Source organism: Lynx rufus, unplaced genomic scaffold, assembly GCF_022079265.1.
Source record: "Lynx rufus isolate CCGP_SWC_20201006 ecotype Redwood Valley unplaced genomic scaffold, mLynRuf1.p SCAF_14, whole genome shotgun sequence".
NCBI lineage: Eukaryota > Metazoa > Chordata > Mammalia > Carnivora > Felidae > Lynx > Lynx rufus.
Window position 1 is genome coordinate 34,891,517 of NW_025814828.1, and position 17,593 is coordinate 34,909,109.

A 17,593-nucleotide genomic window follows, 5' to 3' on the forward strand; every position below is an offset into this window, starting at 1 on the left:
CAGGCTCTAGGTGCTTGGGACCCAAAGGGTGTTCTGGAATTCTGAAAGCTTGGCTTTTCACACGCCTTGGACTTGGCACGTTGATCCGTGCAGGATCATAATATATAGAATGGGGAAGAATGAGGGCGGTTTTCCTCCCCCACGGCGAGGGGATAAAGGTTCCGACAGTAGAAAGGTCTCCACGCCGGGGCGCCCGGGGGGCCTCCGTCGGGTAAGCGTCCAGCTCTTGCTTTTGGCTCAGGTCATGATCTCACGGTTTGTGGGTTCGAGCCCCGCGTCAGGCTCTGCAGCTGGCAGTGTGCAGCCTGCTTAGGACTCTCTCTCTCTGACCCTCTCCCACTTGCACTGTCTCTGTCTCTCTGAAAACAAATAAATGAACTAAGAAAGGAAGAAAGGAAGAAAGAGAGAGAGCAAAAAAGGACTCCGTGCCAACTGAGGGCCCGGACAGGCACGGTACAAGGGAAGGGGGAGGCCCAGAAACCCCGGAGAAGTTTAAAAAATGGAGAAGGGAGGGGCGGGGGCGGGGGGGGGGACCTGCTCCAGTGCAGCCAGCAGGGGAAAACGTCATGTCCTCGAGAGAAGTCCACACTTAGCATGGAGCCACGAAGGTGAAGTCGCCGTGGTTAAGGGGCCTCGGCGGTGGTCCCAAGAGCGGCCTGGCTCCTGCACACCCCAGCACGGCGGAGAGAGCAGCCAACAGCGCCCGAGCCCCCACGGCACCCAGAAGCCACAACCGAAGAGTCCCAGCGGGAACGTGTGGGGCAGCAGCATGCGGGGCCTCTGGCCCCGAGGCTGTGGCCACCCGGGGCACCGGGGCTCGTGTTCTAGTCCACGAGGGACACGCACAACTCATCCGAGGCCAGCGAGCCCGGTGGCTGGGGCGGGACACAGGGCAGCACGTGGACACACGTCCGTGGCTCAGGGCCAGGACGGCCTGGGGCTCCCTCCTGCCCACCCCCCCCCCAAAAACCCAGGGCCGCGGCTCACACCAGGGCAGAGAGGGCAAGAGGAAGTCCGGAGGGGACAGCGGCGGCCTCGGAGTGACCATGACTTAAGTGTGAAATGGCTGCTTCCTTGGCTTGGCAAGTTCACGTTGTGCACCACCGGCCCCAACGGGGGCTCAAGAGCCCGTTAAGACTGCGGTCCGGGACAACTACGGGAAAGCTACATCTCTGCGCAGCTGAGCGTCAGGAGATTAGGACTCCAGGACTCCAACCCGCTCGGCAAAGCCTTCACTCAAGGCCCGGGGAATGACAGGACGGCAGGAAGTCGGAGCACAGCGTATACACAGATACTCCCGCGGACGGGCTGTGACTTGCTCTCCAGGGCCCACGTCCCCGCGGGAGGGGGCAGCGGAGGGGGAGGGGCGGGCGCCAGGAGCCTGTCCACAGGAAGACAAAACGAGCGCGTCTCCTTTTTGGATCCTGCTGCCTCTCTCAGCAACTCTTAATTACCAGCAATCAGCTCTTAATTACCTACAACAAGAGAGACCAGGGAAAACACAGATAAATGAAATCCATAGATAATCCCCAAACCCCAATTTGGTCGATAACATCCTCCAGCTTCCCCGAGTAACCTCTTGCCAGGACTCCTGATCGCCCGCGCTGCACAAGACAGAGATTCCTGATTCCCACTCTTGTCCTTGTCCCTGCCCTTGCTACCCGCGCCCCCCCCCCCCCCCGGTGATCCAGCGGGAGCCGCCAAGCGGGCCCTAAATAATGCCCGACGGGATATTCTTTCCTCATCCCTGGGAGACGGCTGTGAATTCAAGCCACCTTGGAGGACAGGAAGAGAGGACAACAGGTTCCAGGGCAAGGGGCTCCCGGACGGCAAGGGTGCGAGGGCTGAGTGAACCTCCGAGTGTCCGCAAATCCAAAGACCTCTTTGTCCACACCTGAGGCAGGATGTCCGCCCCGGGGTGGAGGACAGAACTGAGGCAGGTTAGAGCCCAGAGAGAGCGCAGAAATGGAGGAAAGATGAAGCATCCGGAGGGGGGGGGGGGGGGGGGGCGGGACTCCGTGCTTCCCGACTCTTCCGCCATCAAGGATTCTTTTTTTTTTTTTCTTTTTAAGTTTTTATTTATTTATCTATTTGGAGAGAGACAGAGACAGCACGAGTGGGGAAGGGGCAGACAGAGAGAGGGAGGCAGAGAATCCCAAGCAGGCTCCGTGCTGCCTGAGCAGAGCCCGATGCGGGGCTCGAACTCACGAAACCTCGCGATCAGGAATCTGAACCGAAACTAAGAGTCAGACGCTTACCCTACTGACCCTACTGAGCCCCCCCCCCCCGCCAGGCGCCCCCACGATCAAGGATTCTTAAGCGTTCTTACCTCTTGAGTGGGCAGGCAGGGCATACACTTCAGGCCCCAAGCCTGGGCCAGCAGAACCTGGGAAAGCTGCCCGTTCCACTACAAAAGAAGGTCTTGTGGTCATTGCTTTGGGGAAGATGTCCAATGGTGACCCAAGAGCACAAAAAAACGTGCCTTGTATTAATTAAAAGGGAATAAAAGCTTGGAGCGCAGGGAGATCCAGAGAATCAGCCGCGCCCTCCAAGGGGGGGTGGGGGGAGTCCTTTCCAGTCCAGAGGAGGAGGGAAAGTTGAGCCCAAACCTGAACACTGCTCTCTCTTTTCTGACTTTTCTTTTTTCCTACAGTCCAGTTAGCACAGCGGACAAGCCAATCCTCATTCCCGCAGGCCTCGTTATTGCTGGAAACCCGGAAGCCGCTCGCTCCCCACCAGTGTGCGAATACCACACAGAAAGGTCCCTCCCCCCTCCTCCTCCCCTCCCACCGCCTCTCCTCTCCCAGGGCTGGTCACGCCGCCGCCGAAGCCCACCCCACCCCCAACAAACCCCGCTTTTCTCCAGAGCTGACTCACTCCCGAGGTGGCGGCACGCGGGGACCCCCGGGGACGAGGCTGCCCACGTGAAGACAGACCGGGTGAAATGCTAGCACTCGCCTGGCCCACATACCTGCTCTGACGCCTGCAAACTCGGGTGCGTTGAAGGGGGACCACCGGGGTTGCAGGCAGAAGAGGAGATTAAGGCATGCTAAGAGTTATAAGGCCACAGCATGGGGGGTGCTGCTGTGGCCTCATTCCCCGCCCCCACCCCGGCCCTGACCGGTGGCGGCCCCTTCTGCACCGTAAGTGGACATTAATGCGACCAGAGCTAACTCAATTTCGTCACAGGGAGACAAGAATAATTTTTCTCCAGTCCTACGCTTCTGCTCTATCTCCTTTGATGGGGATGGTTGGTTCTGCCTCACGAGGTCAGATGTTCAGGCGTCGTGGCCTTCTTATCTTTATTTTTTTAATTTTTTTAACGCTTTATTTATTTTTGAGAGAGAGAGAGAGAGAGTGGGGGAGGGGCAGAGAGAGAGGATGACAGGATCCAAAGCCGGCTCCAGGCTCTGGGCTGACAGCAGCGAGCCCGACGTAGGGCTCGAACCCACGAACCTCGAGATCATGACCTGAGGCGAAGTCGGACGCTTAACCGACGCAGCCACCCAGGCGCCCCAGCCTCTTCTTACTCGCTTAATGACAACTTGAGTAAGGGAGAGGCCAGGAGAGACAGGCAGTGAAAAACACAGGCTCGGGGTGGGGGACAAAGCGGTCTCCTACCATCCAAAGGCAACGCGTGTCCGGGGGTGTCCTCGTGCACCTCCCCTGCCACCTGGGGAGCTAGAACACCCGAAGGCCACCTGGCACAGCAGGGGAGATACGCCAACCGCCCTTTCCGCCAAACTGATGGGAAAGCAGATGACGCAGGGAAGTTTTTCGAAGGGAAAAGAAGAAAGAGAGCGAGAAAGACAACATTCGATCTCCCCCCACCGCCCTGCGGAGGCTGACATCACTGTCTGCCAAGCAGAAATTGCCTGCCTTTCTCCAAGCCAGCATTCTGGAGCTGTTTTCTGATTATTTCAATCAGCCTAATAACGTGTACGTTTGAGACAGCTGCCTCGGCGGCGTGGAGGCTTTGGGTTTTCTGCTGGCTCCTGTAGGAACATAATTGGTGCTCTCCGAAGTTCATGCGCGCTAGGGACAAGGGGTTCGGATGGATTTCCTGACCCCCAAATATAACCGTCCCAGAATCTGGTTCTAGGTCCAGCCGTCTTTTCGCACAGACCGGCTGGAGTGGAGGCCCCCACCGCCGTGTGTGGCTGGAGCCCTGCCATGCCCGGGCCAGTCTCCTTACCGACGTCAGAAGCTACCAGCACGGCCATAAGCCTGTACAAGAGCAGAGAGAGGGCACAGCTCATTCAGCGCTGCCCATCGTGGGCGACGGAGCCCAGAGAAATGGGCGCGATTCACTGGACCGTGCTTAAGTCAAGGTAGCTCCCGAGGCATCCGAGGTCAGAACAAGGCTCCCATCAGGCTAGAGAAAAACTTTCAGAATGGCATCGGAGAAAGTTAACCAATGTATCATATGGCACTACATTTATTAGAATAACACCCCTCAGATTCTGAGTGCCCGCTAATGCTCACAACAAGTAATGCAGATATTACAATCACCATGTTCACTTCGGAGATGTGGAAACCCCTTCTGTGAGCTCATTGGTTTCTGCGATTGCAAATGCTCTGTTCTCCGGGCCTCTGCGTTTCTCAAACACATGCAATCCTAAATAGCCCTTAAAAGATCACGATCTTTAGAAAACAGCGCAGGAAGGGGCGCCTGGGCGGCTCAGTCGGTTAAGGGTCCAACTTCGGCTCAGGTCATGATCTCCCGGTTCGTGGGTTCGAGCCCCACATCGAGCTCGCTGCTGTCAGCCCAGAGCCCGGAGCCGGCCTCAGATCCTCTGTCTCCCTCTCTCTCTGCCCTTCCTCCGGTCTCTCCCTCTCTCTCTCAAAAATGAAATAAACATTAAAAAATTTTTTTCAAGGAGAAACAGTGCAGGAAGAGGTCCATCTTCCCGGATGCCTAACTGATGGGAAGGGGTGGATGAGACGGGAGGCTGCCTTCTGGCTGTAGGTGCAGGTGAGCTGTTCCCCCAGGGACCCCTCCCAGCTGCCGTACCCACCTCCTCACTGGTCAGGGGAGCACTCTTTTTCTTTTTCTTCTCCTTCTTCTTCTTCTTCTTCTTCTTCTTCTTCTTCTTCTTCTTTTTTTTCGCTCTTCTGTCCCCAAGTGGAAGTTTCTTTCTGACACCTCTGTACACACCCACAAGTGGGCTAATATCTTGCTCCTTGGTTGCAAAACATTATCAACAGCTGAACTGTCCTGAATATTTCGCGGTGTTCATCATCCTGCAGTTTTTCAGAAAATGGGGAGGAGGTTGTCGCGGAGCCCGGCAAAGCGGATGCCCGCTGCCCACCGCGGGGGGCAGAACAGCAATCACGCAAGGCATTCATTGAGCGTGTCTGTCTTGAACTCCACAGAACTCACAAAACCGGCCACGCCAGCAGGCAACAGTGTCCTGTCCTCCCTGAGCAGAGCAGAGCCTTTCTAGAAGTCACTATAGGGGCAGGGTTGCAGAACTAGGATTCTAATCAGCCCCCAAAAGTGTCTCATCCCCATCACTCTTGCTACCTTACGAGGCCACAAACTTACTTCAGTGATGCAGTCATCGCTCAAAACCTTGAGAAACTCCATTTTTTTATATAATTTTATTAATGTTTATTTATTTCTGAGAGAGAGAGAGAGAGAGAGAGAGAGAGAGAGAGAGGGGCAGAGCGGGGGAGGGGCAGAGAGGGAGACACAGAATCCGAAGCAAGCTCCAAGCTCTGAGCTGTCAGCCCAGAGCCCGACGCGGGGCTCAAACTCGTGAACCACGAGATCAAGACCCGAGCTGAAGTCGGACACTCAACCGACTGAGCCACCCAGGCGCCCCAAGAAGCTCCATCTTTGAAAACCACCACCAGACGTAATTAACAGACGCACGAGGAAGTCCATGTCATTGCCTTCAACTTAGCCTCATGTTTGCACCGTCTCTTCAGGTGTTAGTCCCGGAGTACAGGCAGTCTGTCCGGGAGGTGGTCCCGGGAAATGCAACGGAGAGCGTGGAGAAAGTAAGACACAAAGAGGGAGAGCCCCCTTGGAGACCCTCCCAGAGACCGCGCAGGACAAACCTCAGAATTGCACCACCGGGCAGCGAAGAAACAGAGATATTGATCCACTGCCTCCCCCGCCTCCGAGGGTGTTTGTTCCCCAGCAGTTGCAGTGCTGTTATCCCACCCGGAAGTGCCTTCATCCCTTCCAAGGCCAGACAGACCCTTCTGGCAGAGATATGCAGGAAGCCATCTGCAGGTACAAGAACTGTCAGCAGGGGCCTCTGGGGTGGGCACCCGCGACAGATCGGGATGGCTTTTGAACCGTCAGCAAGAAATCAAATCCACCTTCAGAAGGTAAAGATTGCTATCAGCAGAGGTCTTTAGGAGAGAAATAATAATGGCTAAAGTTTATTCGGTGCTCACTGGGGGGCCAGCTGCTGTTCTAAGCCCTTTATGTTCACCCACCCTTTTCTTTCTCGAACATCTGTATCAAAGAGGCACCATTATTATCTCCTTTGACAGATAAGGAAATGGATTGCCACAAACTTCAAGGCAATTCCACAGACATCCTTGAGCAGTGAACCCATCATCGGAATAAACAGGTGATAGTCTTAAGGAGATAAGGTACATTAATATGTATATATATAAATAGACGTATATGCAAATGCATTTGGGTGTGTTTTTAAAAAGCCAAAATAGTCTCATCGCGTCTACGTGAATCAGTGAATATCCAATTGAATGTTGACCACCCTGAAGGCCCTAGGAGTTTAGAAGCAGGAAAATCATGTGCCAGAAACACGGAGGAAGGCTTTCTGGAAAAGATGGGCCCGTAGCTGCAGCTGAAAGGTGAGGAAACAGCATGAAATAAATCCGGGAGGCAGGGGAGACTGGGGCATGGAGGGACCAGTTCATCAGGCGTATCAGTTAAGATGTCCACGGCACCGGTCACCGAGTATTTCTGCCTCTCTGTCACCCCAGTAGACTCGGTAGAATTACATTGTCTTGCCCTCCTTTGACGTCAGGTGTGGCTATTTGACTTGATTTGACCAACGAAATGTTAGCAGAAGTTATTTGTGTCCCTTCTAGGTGGAAGCTTCCAGAGTGAGAGCGTGATTCACCATGCTCTCCCTTCCCTTGGAGGTGATCACAGAGCACAAATTAAAGTGGACTCTCCCTTTGCTTGGACACCTGAATGACGAAGACAAGAACACCTCTCTCCCTGCTGACCTGCACAGAACACGTAGCATGAGTAAGACGCTACTCCGTGCAGTTGTGGTGGGAGGCGCTGGGACGTTGGAAGCGTCGCTACAGCATTCCCAGCCTATCCTGACCCACATGCCGGGTTATGTTGCCGTGGCAAACAACCCTCAGGTCCCAGTGGCTCCACGAATAAATTTCACGTCCTTGCAAGTTTCACCGCAAGGCAGTGGATGAAACAGGGGCGGGGAGGGGGTGGGGGGAGGAGGTGCTCTGCTCCGTAGAGTCATTCAGGGGCTCAGGCTAATGGAGGTTCTGCCATCTGGAACATTCCCACTGTGCGGCCAGCGAGGATTGAGAGAAGCTAGAGGCTCCTACAGGGCCTTCCCATTGCCTCAATGTAAAAGGATCACACATGGCTTCCACATGTGTTATTCACCAGACCTGGTCACCAGCTCTGCCCAACTGCCAAGAGATTGGGAAGCGTGATCCCTCCCACGCCCGGGGAGAAGAGAAGAATCGGCTGTTGGCGAACACTAATTCTTTCCTCCACCCCTGGCTCCGGAATACTGGCAAGTAGTGGGCATGTGGAGGACACAGGTGACAAAAACTTTGGAGAACCAGAACATGACCCGTGAAGTCTCAAGGAGCCACTGTAAGCATATGAGCAGGGCAGCTCATGAAAAAGGCTCACTTAAGATCGTTAGACCAGCCGTCTAATGCTGGACACGCGGGGATGCGGGGGCCAGCGGAGGTGGGGTGGGGATCGCAGGCCTATATTCAAGGGGGTTTCCTGGGAGGTTGTAGTATTACTCTAGGCTTGTGGGGACGAAGGCTTGGCCCCCACTGTGGTCAGAGAAAGGGCGCTGAGGAGCAAATCCTGTGACATCTGGAGGAAAGAGGAACTATGGTATATTGCGAGCCCGGGCTTTGACATCAGACAGACCAGGATTCAAATACCACCTCTGAAACTTACTAGCTTTTTGCTTTTTTTTTTTTTTTAAAGTTTATTTATTTATTTTGAGAGAGAGAGCATGGGGGAGGGGCAGAGAGAGAGGGAGAGAGAGAATCCCAAGGAGGCTCTGCACTGTCAGCACAGAGCCCAACGCAGGGCTCTATCTCATGTACCATGAAATCATGACCTGATCCAAACTCAAGAGCTGGACGCTTAACCAACTGTGCCACCCAGGCACCCCTGATCTTTTTGACCTTGGGCAAAATACTTCTCAGTGCCCTTATTTGCAAAATGCGGGTAATAACATCACTTATCACTAACCTTACACAGCTATTGTGAAGATTGGAAGACCAATGATAGGGTTTGTAAGTTGACAGCAGAGGGGGATGGCAGAGATGGGGGGGGTAGTGGTGCTGGTGAACCATAGAAGGACTGAGATGAAAGCTTTGGGGAATAAAATATCTAGAATGAGGCAGCAAGACAAAGAAGCCCCCACTATGTAAAATGTAGAAGTCATAGTCAGGAGATAAAAAGTGAACTATGAAACCCAGTATCCTAGAAACCAAAGAGAAAAAGAGTTTCAGTAAGAAGGCTTAAACTCAGGGGTGCCTGGGTGGCTCAGTCGGTTAAGCGTCCGACTTCAGCTCAGGCCATGATCTCACGGTCCCTGAGTTCGAGCCCCGCGTCGGGGTCTGTGCTGATGGCTCAGAGCCTGGAACCTGCTTCCGATTCTGTGTCTCCCTCTCTCTCTGTCCCTCCCCTGCTCACACACACATGCACACGCTCTCTCTCTCTCTCTTAAAAATAAACATTAAATTTTTTTTTAATTTTTTTTTAATGTTTATTTATCTTTGAGACAGAGAGAGACAGAGCATGAATGGGGGAGGGTCAGAGAGAGGGAGACACAGAATCGGAAGCAGGCTCCAGGCTCTGGGCCATCAGCCCAGAGCCCGACGCGGGGCTCGAACTCACGGACCGCGAGATCATGACCTGAGCTGAAGTCAGCCGCTTAACCGACTGAGCCACCCAGGCGCCCCTAAATTTTTTTTTTTTAAAGAAAAGAAGGCTTAAGCTCAAAATGGACCCAGGAGATATGAACAACAGTCATTAGTTTTTACAAGAATAAAATGACTATGACCTGGTGAGGAAGCAAGTTAGTGACAAGAGATTAAGGGGGACAAAGCATTCGAGAGGTGGGGCCCAGCCAGCGTAGATCTCCATCATGAAGGGCTTGGCCATGGTATGGTAGGGCGTTTGGCTAGCTCGGTCGGTAAAGCGTGTGACTCTTGATCTTGGGGTCATGAGTTCAAGCCCCACGTTGGGCGTAGAGGTTACTTTGATGCTCTTGGCTGCAAGTAACAAGATTTTTTTTTTTTTAAATCAAAGATGTAAGAAAAGAAGTCCATGGAGAGAAAGAGAGGAGAAACATTTATAAAAATGCTTTGCATTCAGAGTCGAAAGGATCAGCCATAGAGAGACCAAAAACCTCAATAGCTAAAACTAAAAATAAAGCTCGGTTTAACTTATAGCTCCTTTGTTTTCCTAACAGATCTTCACAGGGCATTTGCATCGGAGCACCCCAATATTTAGATGAGATCGAGGCATTTTTCATAGAGTCCTTGCAAGCCAACCACAATATTTCCTGTCTCCTGGCCACCCAGGAGAAAGACACCATTTCCCAGCTAGGTGTGGTCACGTGACTAAGTTCCGGCCAACGGGACATAAATGGAAGCAGGACGTGTCAGCTTTAGTCACTTCCTCTATCCTGTCCCTAAACGTGGGCGTCATGGCTGCTATCTTGGACCGTGGGGCCGAAGGCCCCATTCTTCAAAAGGCAAAACTTGGAGTCTGAAGGATCCCAGATCCCTAAGGATGTCTCAGAGCAGAGCAGCCATTCCAGGTCTGGACTGCAGCCAAAGCACATCTTCCCAGACACAGTCCCCAGGGAGGAGACAACTGGCCTGGCTACCCACCAGGGCGTGCTCTGAGATCCACGTAGAGAGACCAGCCTTCTCTCTGGGGGTAGCAGTGTTATAAAGGGCCATCCTCAGTCCTCCTGGGGACCAGTTGGCAGAAGGGAGGAAAGTGAGGTCCACACCACCCTCTGCCTCCCCCTCAGGCTGAAAAAATCTTAGAAGGAAGGTGCCCGAACAGCCCTTCAGAGTGGTTTGCGAGACCCCTGGGCTCAGTATTGGCTGGCTGGCTGGCAAGAGGACAGATTCTGATCTCAGTTGTGCATAGCTAACAAGCAGTGACTTCACATTGGCGAGGCGAGCCGATTTGAGTGCTTTCAAGGACAAAACGTGTCCTGCTATCTGGAGGTGAAAATCAGGACCAAGTAGTGCCACGTCACTATTTCCAGAGGTGAAGGAAAACCTTTTAGGGGCCGACCGCATCCCTGTTCTGAAATGAAGGCCTCTCCCCAGCCCCACCAGCCTTGCACCCCATATGAGCTCCTACATCATTTCCCCTTCATGATTCATCCAGCAAATCACACCCACTGCCTGGCTCTGTGGTCATCCTTTTGGGGGTAGGTGTCGCCCCTCCCCCAGTCTCCCCCATGACTCTGATGAACTCCAAAAGAGCGGAAACCCTGAGTTATTCACCTTTGTAGGCGCATTACTTAGCACCACGCCTGGCTCGCCGCCGATGCTTAAAAAGTGTTTCTGATGAATCGTTACCGCATCTAACGGGGGGCGGGGGGGATCCTTGCTTGCAAATGAGAGGGAGACGGGCCAGAGGCATCGCTTGCGGCGATCCCCGAATGCCAGGCGAGCCTAACGAAGCCACATTTAGTCCATCTCGAAGACCTGCGTCTTGGAACCCCCCCGAGCATCAGAGAGAACTTCCGCCAAGCCCTCCTTGGTAAAAAGTCGTGCTATAGATTTTTCAGTGACTAGCCTAAATTTCTCCTGTCGCAGTTTATAACCACTCCATCTGCTCTTAACGTCAGCGTGCCACCTACAACCTGGGCTGACATTCAGTTGCAATGCACTGGGACAACAGCTGTACCGGTTGTTAAAATATTGAAATGCTTCCCTACCATATAGTAAATAGCCACTGCTCCGGGCCCCCTGCGTGTCCCCACCTGCCACCCTGCCCACCCTTGGCTGCTCCCCCGGGACTCCCGGAGCACAGAGAGCCCCCAGAAGCCCAGCTCTCAGAGAGACAGCTCTGAACGGTGGGTGCCCACATGTGACTCTCCCCCAGTCATGGCACCCCTCCCCCTTCTCTTCCCGGAGCTGCAGAACAGTGACGCCAGCCGCCTGCCCTCCCCTCGGGCACCGACGTCCAATGGCAGCAGCCCTTAGCAGATGTGTAGGTCCCGTGCCAACCACAGATTGGAGATGGTTGCGATGAGCTGTCCACGAGAGGAGAGGTAAAGTCACTCACCGGGGACGATTCGGGACCAGATGCCCAGAGAGGGGACGTGAGGCCAAAGCCTGGTCTGTGAAAGCCACCGAACGCCAGGATGGGGCTGGACGGGATTCAGCTGGAGCCAGACCTGAGCAGGAGGCCCAGGAGAGACCATGTCCTGGGCTACGCGTGAGGTCAAGGCCAGCAGGCAAGAGGCAGGCTTCTCTGGGCCCCTGGCTCCCTCTCCCAAGCCTGGACACGCCCGAGAAACGACTAGGGCAGCATAGGTTCCAGAAGGCAACCCAAAAAACCATGAGAGAGCCCAGGGGAAACCGAAGGCGTCCCTGAAGTGTGTGCTGGGATGGTGGGTGGCCGGAAGCAGAACTGAAAGAAAAAGGAAGAGAGAAGCTTTCGAAATTTGGCTCTTGCAATCGCCCATCTGCTTGGAGCCTTGGGACTATCACTTCCTGCCCTTCCGTGGCACAAATCCGTGGCCACAGCCCACGTTGCCAGTGCCGGGGGAGCGGGCAACGATCGGGGGACGCAAGCCGGCTGCGTGAGGAGCCGACACAAAAGAGGCGCTGGACAGACCAGTAGCTCCCAGGCCCCGGGGCCGCTGGGCTAGAAGCCGGCAAGGCTGCCCGTCCCCTGCCGCAGGTGCCTGAGGCTCCAAAGGAAAGTCCCCACCCAGGGCTTTTGCTGGGTGACGGGGCCGCAAACTGGAGTGACCAACACTGGTTCTGCCTTGCCAGCGGCTCTCCTTAAACTCCCCGGGACTGCCACTGCCCCCGGGGTCCTGGCCTCCAGGCCCACCGCTCGGCCCAAGACCTCACAGGGCAGAACGACGCGGCCCCTGAGGAGAAGGCCTAGCGCAAAAGAAAGCCCGAGAAGCGGACGGGGGCGGAAGGCGCGAGCATGGGAAATCAGCCTGAGGAGGAGGCCCCTGGGGGGCTCAGTCGATTAAGCGTCCGACCCTTGGTTTCCGCTCAGGTCACGATCTCACGGTTTCATGAGTTCGAGCCCCGCATCGGGCCCCGTGCTGACGGCGCAGAGCCTGCTTGGGATTCTCTGTCTCTCTCCCGCTCTGCCCCTCCCCTGCTCACGCTGTCTCTGTCCCTCTCAAAATAAATAAACAAACTTTATTTACTTTCTTATTGTTTTGAGACAGAGGGAAAGCACGAGCTGGGGAGGGGCAGAGAGAGAGAGGGACACGGGAACCCAAGCGGGCTCCGCGCTGACGGCACAGAGCCTGATGCGGGGCTCAAACCCACAAGCCGGGGAGCTCATGACCTGAGCCGAAGTCGGACGCAGAGCTGACCGAGCCACCCAGGTGCCCCTCAAAATAAATAAATACACCTAAAAAGAATAAAAATAAAAACATAAAATAAGGAGAAAACGGGCGTGACCTCATGTTTGCGCATGCCCGGAAGCCAACTCGGTGTCCGTTGGCTGGGGGACTGTCCTCGGGCTGCCGGGCTCCCTTGGCCCCCACACACAGCAAGTTAGAAGTGCATGCTGATTCGAATTGAGCCCTTAACCAATAATTGGAGCTCCGGACAGGGAGGAAACGTGGTGGCCCTCTTGTCCCAGACGGCGGTCAACTCTGAGACGTGACCTACCTGCCCTGGCTCCCAGAGGTCCCTGCGGGACCGAGCTCAAGTACCCTCCATGGGACTTTGTGCGGTAACACACCCTGGCGTGGGCCTCTTCCTTCCTCATCCCAGTTTCCCACGCCCCTACTTGGCTTCCCTGAAAGCGGGTCCTAACAAATCACTTTCAGCCCGGGGTAACCCTTGTCAGTGAACGACATGGCTATCTCTCCCGCTGCCCACGCCACAAACCTTAGAACCCACCTGGACCCGGACCCCATTCTCTCTCTCACCGCCACATCCCATCCTCCGTGTCTCTGGAATCTTCTCTCTCACACAGGCGCGTCCTGCACGGGCGACTGAAACAGCTCCTACCGAGGAGGGGCTCCCTGCTGCCTCGGGCTGAAACCTAGTCTTCCACGAACTTGCAGGGCCTCTCCTACCCTCCCCCCTCGCACCCTTCCAGAGTCGGACACCTGACCAAGCAGGGCCGGTGAGACCCTCCTCCAGAATTGTTGGCCCCGGGATGGAGAAAAGTGACCGCATCTCTGACTAGGTGGCCACAGCTGTGAGATATAACGCCCCAAAGCGCCAGGCATCATATTCTCTGCGGCACGAAGACACTAGCCTCCCCTGGAACTCGAGGCAACAATGTGTCTGAACCGAGTTTGGTCCCTTGCAACGGCCGAGGCTTACTTCCTGGGCTATTTGTAAGTCAACAGGCTCCCGTCCCGATCTTTCCCGCGGAATCGGGGCACCCAGTGCAGCTCCCACATCCGTTTTCGTGCCCCGCAGGCAGGCGGAGGGGGATGGCGGGGCACGGGCACTGTGACTCAGTCCAGTGCCTTTGGGAGTCCGAAGGGGGTCACCTGACAGCTTGAGCGACATTCCTAAGTAACTTTGGGCCTGGCGCAGGGACACGTTGAGTTATGCCCCTGCAGGGCTCTGGCGGACCCTCACCATAGGCTCAGGGGTGGGTCTGCTGTTACGGGGGGCGCGCGTTCATTTCCAGAGCCTGATGATGAGGACGCGCCAGAGGGAAACCCGTTCCCACGTGGCTCCGGCCGCCTACGGAGAAATGGGCTCCTATTCCCACAGACCAGCACACTGACATTTGAAGAGCCATGGAACACATCCCCGCTCAAATCAACCCGCAAATGTGTCTGGAAAATGCACACGGCATCTTTTAGAAATGTCAGCTCCTGCTTATAAGCAAGGGTGGGGAATGTTCTGTCACTCCTCGGGGAAGGCACAGCCCGGGAGAAGAGACACCAGCCCTTTTGCCTTTGGACAGCGGGTGTTTCCCAAAAGGGATCCTCAAAGGGCAAAGCAGGTTAGGTGCCAAGGTCTAAATTAGGCGTAATTACTCAGCCTGACAGTTCCGTGTGCTTCTTTAGCTTTAAGACCTGCAAAGGCTTCTCTAGAAACCCAGCAGACCTGTGACTCACCCTCTTTGTTTATTTTCCTCTCATTTTTTATACACGTGTGAGGATATTTTCTGTTGATTTGGTGATTACGTATTACCAGATCGGCATGGGACTTCTTTTTATGTAGAAGGCGCAGCACCCCCACCCAGCGCAGTCCCCTGTCTACCTGGTGCTCCCCCATCCCGACACGACTCCTTTCTTGTTTCTCTCTCCTTTTCACATACACACTGCCCTGGACCTGCTTTTTTCACTCAATCTACCTTCAGAATTTTTTCCAATCGCACACAGGGGAGTTCTTCATCCTTCGTTCAGCTGCAGATTATTCTAGCACGTGGATGCCATAGTTTCTTCAGCCCCGGGCCCTACGGATGGCTTCTCTCGCTAAAGAGGCACAGTGCGTGTTCTTGCCCCTTAAATCTGGACTCCCCCGTGTAACTTGCTCAGCCGACTTGACGCAAGCAGAAACTTTAAAACGCACTCGAGATTTCCGCTTCCTCTTTCGATTCCCCGCGGTTGCCGTGGAACACGCCCAGGCCGGCCTGAGAGCAAGCTCGGACTAGCCCGCCATATACAGGATGAGACACTGGATGGAACAGGACCAAGTGGCCCAGCTGAGGCTGTCCTGGACGAGCCAGCCCCTAGCCAAGTGGCCGGCTGACCACAGATACGGGAGTGAACTCAGCCAAGGGGAGCTGAGTCTAACTCGAAGCAGCAAAACCACCCAGCCAACCAACTGGGGAGCTCTTTGTTGAGCTGTGGTTGTAAGGCCCCCAAATCTGGGATGGTTTGTTATGCAGCGCTAGCTAACTGGTACAATATACAACGTTTGGGCAAGTAAGAGAGATTCCCAGACCTGGAACGGCGGGATCAAAGGGTGTGCGCGTTGGACAATTTGATTGATATCGCCGATCTCCCTGTATAAATGTTGGCTTAATTCATATTCCGCGAGCAACGTCCGAAGGCACTTGCTCGTATCCTGCTTTGCCACCATAGCAGGTTATCAGTTTTTTGAATGTTTATCAATCTGTTAGGTGAAACAGAGTACCTCGGTGTAGTTGTATTTGCATTTTCCTATTCTGAGTGACAGTGAGCAACACTTCACGTGCTCAAAAGCCATTTGTACCTTCTTTTCAGTCGCCCGTGTGTTCATACTTTTTGCATGTATTTCCTATGGGAAAACTGATATTTTTCTTACTGATTTCTAGGAACTCTTTATATATTGGTGAAATGAGCCTTTCGCCTGTGATCACCCTTCCTTGAAGTCGTACACTGCAGAAGACAAGCCTGATGGCAGGCAAAGGAGGGAAACAGACAACCGAGATTGAGCAGAAGGTATCTTTCCCTCAAACAATCAGCACCTATGTATTGAGCACTTTCTTGCTTCAGGGCTCTGGCTTGGGCATCCCATCATATTCCAAAAAAAATATATGACATGGTACTCAAGGAAGGTTTTAGAAGTGACTATGGTTAAAACTTCACCTTTTTCTACCCATAGTCTCTGCCTAAGGGGTGGGTTAGGGGACCAGACATATTCCTCGTGGCCCAACCTCCCTGGCCATTGCTGATTGGACGGGACAATCTGCCTGATCTAGGGTTGACCCTATTCCTAACGTGGACTCAACCAGTTAGGTTCTCTTTTGAGACCTTGAACTCGGAGTAAAATCAGCCGGAGATGGCCATTTGGGGCAGTCACCTGGAACCGTGTGGAATCAGATAAACAAGGAAGAGCCAGGGTACAGGGACAGAACACAGCAGTCACTCAGAGACCCACAGGGCAGGGGAGCCATGGACCCCATCTGAGGGAGAGACAGAACGCAGCCCCATTTCCAGGTCTCCAGGGCTCCGCTCCCGTCTCCGTGGCCCCCAACAGTTTTCCTGTAGCTGGGTTCTGTAAGAGATCTTCGTATCCTGTTACTAAACCTCCTATTTCCTTGGACGAAGTTAAGTAGTGTTCTTATTCTTGGTATTACAGGCATCCTAAGACGAGGAATTTTCCTATCAGCTGGGGGAAAAAAAAAAACAAAGAAAGAAAGAAAGCATTTTCATCTCACATGGCATATTTCTGCTTTAAAGAGTTTTCTGTTTGACATCTTTTCTCATTTTATAGCTCGAGAAAGTAAGGCTGGACAACCCAGGGGCTTGGCCAAGTTCATCCTGACCACGAAGGACGGAGGCCAGCCGTGAGCAGGAGGCATCTACTGTTAGGCGGACTTCCCCCCCCCCCCGCCCCCCACCTTGCTGCCTCCAGGTTGAAGCGTTATATAAACACATGCTAAACCACGGGGCTAAGGCTCCAAGTGCTGAACAGTGCCCAGGAGAGGGTGATCCGTGCAGGCTGGCGTAGCCAAGAATTCTGGCCAGGCCCCAGACAACCTGTTCGGCTCCCTTCCCACTACCCACCCAAGCCCCACCATTTGGGGGTGCTTCCCCTGGTCCCCCGTGCTGATTTATGTATATGGTGCCCTTCCTGGGAGGAGAGCTGGCTCACTAATGGAAAATCAGAGCACTGGTTCCCTAAAGACATACGCCTGGCCTGCAGGGGCCCCTATGGAGGACAGGCCACCTCTGCAGGGACGCATGTGGTCACGCATTGCACACAAGGATAGCTCTTCCCACCTACCCATCGTGCCTGACTATATTTCACGTTACAAGTGGGGAAAGTGGGGAAAGACTGGATGACTCAGTCGGTTGAGCGTCCAGCTTCAGCTCAGGTCGTGATCTCGTCCGGCATCAGGCTCGCCGCGGCCAGCATGGAGCCCCCTCAGGGTCCTCTGTCCCCCTCTTTCTGCCCGTCTCCTGCTCTGTCTCAAAAATAAATAGGCATTTTTTAAAAATGTCAGAAGTGGGCCAAGTGGCTGCTTAACCGCCGTCTCGCATCGGCAGAGGGGCCCGGAGGGCTCAAGTTTCCCTCCCAGGTAGGATCCTGACCTTCAGGTAGGGTGGGCTAGGCTAGAGGGTGGGTGGGGAGAGGCCACGGGGAGGCTGGAACAGCCTCCTACAGGTAGGACTCCCCCTTCATCACCCCGAAGAACTTGCAGACCTCCCTTGTGGGGACAAATAGGTCCCCTGAAAGAAATTCA

At 54.4% G+C, this 17,593-nt stretch overlaps 2 long non-coding RNA genes across 2 annotated transcripts; one reads left to right on the plus strand and one right to left on the minus strand.

Annotated features, from left to right (window-relative positions):
* Positions 1–349: 349 nt before the first annotated feature.
* On the minus strand, positions 350–12,136 carry LOC124509450 (uncharacterized). The gene is made up of 3 exons (XR_006961447.1): positions 11,534–12,136; positions 2,330–2,407; positions 350–1,475 (listed from the first exon to the last, which is right to left on the minus strand). It is a non-coding gene; the product is annotated as an uncharacterized LOC124509450 (long non-coding RNA).
* A 706-nt stretch (positions 12,137–12,842) lies between these two features.
* Positions 12,843–17,313, plus strand: LOC124509685 (uncharacterized). The gene is made up of 3 exons (XR_006961481.1): positions 12,843–13,796; positions 15,719–15,845; positions 16,621–17,313. It is a non-coding gene; the product is annotated as an uncharacterized LOC124509685 (long non-coding RNA).
* Positions 17,314–17,593: the final 280 nt, after the last annotated feature.